Source organism: Bison bison, unplaced genomic scaffold (genome assembly GCF_000754665.1).
Source record: "Bison bison bison isolate TAMUID 2011002044 unplaced genomic scaffold, Bison_UMD1.0 scf7180017864213, whole genome shotgun sequence".
Classification (NCBI taxonomy): domain Eukaryota; kingdom Metazoa; phylum Chordata; class Mammalia; order Artiodactyla; family Bovidae; genus Bison; species Bison bison.
Genome location: NW_011494785.1, coordinates 2,184,465 through 2,187,479, shown reverse-complemented (window position 1 = coordinate 2,187,479; position 3,015 = coordinate 2,184,465). Strand labels below are relative to the sequence as shown.

The window sequence follows — 3,015 nt, the reverse complement described above, 5'->3', positions numbered from 1 at the left end:
AAGGGGATGACAGAGGATGAGATGGCTGGATGGCATCACTGACTCGATGGACGTGAGTCTGAGTGAACTCTGGGAGTTGGTGATGGACAGGGAGGCCTGGCGTGCTGTGATTCATGGGGTCGCAAAGAGTCGGACACGACTGAGTGACTGATCTGATCTGATCTATCCCAATAATAAAAATGAATCAATTATCTCAAAAGTGCTCTTATACTTATTTCACACTTACTCGTTACATAGATTCAGCAAACACTTCCACCTACATATGTCCAGAGGTTTTTATTTTATTTTCTATATCCTCTGCATGTTTGTTTGTATCCATGAAGTTGTTTTAGACTTTAAATTCCCTAAATTTTCCTGGATAATAGTGTATATACCAAGGTACTTAAATGCCTTTTGATGGTAGTGCTGTTCAGACTTCTAAATTTGTATACATGTCTCATAATGAAATGGAAAAGAGAGAAGGAAAATCTAGAGATTTGAGTTAATTAACGGATTCATCCATTTCCTAACTTCAAAGTGCGTGAGTAATATCCTGGAATTAAATGGAAAATAAATGAGACAAACGACGCTGTTATCTATTAAGTTTGATGAGGAAAGAAGGCTAACTATACACAATGTGAAGATAAATGGACCTTGAGAATCATTTATTGTAACATTCTCATTTTAAAGATAAGGAAACTGACACCCATAAAGGGACTATTAAAACCAATCGATAGATTCATTGAGATATTTACAGCTCTGCAGGTTAACCTTCTGGAAGCTAAGAATTTTTCCTATGGCCGATAGGGGGACCCAATGGAACAACAGAAGGACTGACCTAAAATGTTCCTTTAAAATGTCCATATGATTATCACCTCAGTGATAAGTGAGGAGTGCAAACCATGAACGCCAGCCAGGGAGGCATAAATAATAGAGGGGCTTGTTTATGGAGCTGTATCCCAGACCCCAGTTCCATCTCAGGACATGTTTCCTGTGTTCATCATAAGCAAGAGCTCCTGTTTACTCAAGGTTCCTAAGCTCGCAGAAATAGTCAAATTACAGGCAGCGTATGTGAAGCTTTTGCAGAGTTGATATGTATCTGATCAAGTTTTGAAATTTACTAGGCCTCTTTTTATTACTAATTTTAAAAAGGAAGAATATATTCTAATATGTTTTATTTTTCTCTCTCATTCCCTTTCTCTAAATGCAAAGCATACAGTAGACACTCTGTAAATGTGGCCATTGATGAAATCAGTCTCATGCAATTTTGTTTAAATTAAGGATTAGAAGACTGTGAGTCTCTGTGTGTGTATCTTTTTCTCAGTGGTACCATTCAGTGTAAAGCTTTCCTGTGGATTTCCTATATTTTCACTTCCCTTTGTTAATAACTTCTTTCTCCATTGCCCTGTTAGTACAGATGTTGTCTCCACATAGCTATATACGTTCTGCTTCGCCCCAGTTCTCTGTTGTCTAGCCAAGGAGTCAGAAATAAGAGAGGATGAAAGTGAATGAGAATTGGGACTCAGAGCAGTACTAATCTGATTTTGTTATTAGAGCGCTGGAAAAAAAATCAATCAAAAAAACAGACAAAAAAATCTACCCCACCCCCAACTTTTGGAATAGCCCACACATGAATAGGAAGTCAGCAGGTAGTCAAGCTTCCAGTCACATCATGAAATTGAAAAGCAGACGCCCTCATGTCTGCAAAAGTATGGCCAAGGACATCTAGTCCATCTGAAACAAAATTAAAACTTTAACAGCAAAGATGGTAGGTAGCTACCATCTACTATCATTGTGCTGAAGGAGAGGCTCATTTATTTCCAGAAGAATCTGACTTGACATTAACTGGGACAAGAGGGAGGTGAGGTTGACTGTTAAGAGTTACCCATTCCTTGTCACTGAATTCTCCCTTTTAACCACAGAATATCAGAAAATGGGCTGTCTCGTCAGTCCAGTGGGATCTCCTACCTCTGCAGCACTGGAAGAGTGAACCACAGAAGGCTCTAGAAGATACTTCTAAAGTCAACGAAGATGCTGGGATGTTCGTGCTCAGCTCAAGATCTTGTTGCCTCCCCCAGCCTTCCATGTACCTCCCCCTAGTTGGGACTGGAGAGTGACATCAGAATCACAGCTGGTGATATCACTGCTTCTATAGCAACAGTGGTGACACTAGCAGAAATTGAGTGATCATCAGACAAGGGGAGGGGTGAGGATACACTGCAAGGCTCTGATGCTTAGTTTGGAAGAACTGAGCTTGCTTTCTCCAGATTGATTTTCTTGTTTAAGTGTCTAATTTTTGGTAGGGAATACGGGAGGGGGAAGGGGCTTCCCAGGTTGGCTCAGTGGTAAAGAATCCACCTGCCAATGCAGAAGACCCAGGCTCCATCCCTGTGTCGGGAAGATACCCTGGAGAAGAGAATGGCAACCCACTCCAGTATTCTTGCCTGGGAAGGAGTCTGGCGGGTTACAATCCATGGAGTCACAAAGAGTTGGACATGACTGAGCACACACGCATAGGAGAGGGGTGTGCATAGTTTCGGAGAAGGCAATGGCACCCCACTCCAGTACTGGAAGGCTGCAGTCCATGGGGTCGCTAAGAGTCGGACACAACTGAGGGACTTCACTTTCACGCATTGGAGAAGGAAATGGCAACCCACTCCAGTGTTCTTGCCTGGAGAATCCCAGGGACAGGGCAGCCTGGTGGGCTACCGTCTGTGGGGTCGCACAGAGTCGGACATGACTGAAGTGACTTAGCAGCAGCAGCAGCATGCATAGTTTATGCCAAGGGATAGGCATAGTTATGCCTAGGGATTCCACTAAAAAGAACAAAAAGTATTAGGTATTATCACATCCAGATGGGTGCAGAGAAAAAAGAATTGAGGGTCTACTAAATTTTTTATGCAAAGCCCATGGAATCACTTCATTCTGTGGGATCCAGCTTGGACTCTTAACTATGAGTCTCTTTCATTAAAAAAACATTCTGAGATAGTTTGCCTAAACTGACCATCTCTGGGTTATAATAAATCTGAGGTCAGA

At 42.0% G+C, this 3,015-nt stretch overlaps 1 protein-coding gene across 1 annotated transcript in view; it reads right to left on the bottom strand.

Annotated features, from left to right (window-relative positions):
• Positions 1-2,046, bottom strand: part of AKAP3 (A kinase (PRKA) anchor protein 3) — a 24,454-nt gene extending 22,408 nt beyond the window's left edge. The window contains exon 1 of the mRNA XM_010844989.1: positions 1,948-2,046. The gene's annotated coding sequence lies outside the window, so the exon portion shown is untranslated. The remainder of the gene's footprint in view (positions 1-1,947) is intronic.
• Positions 2,047-3,015: the final 969 nt, after the last annotated feature.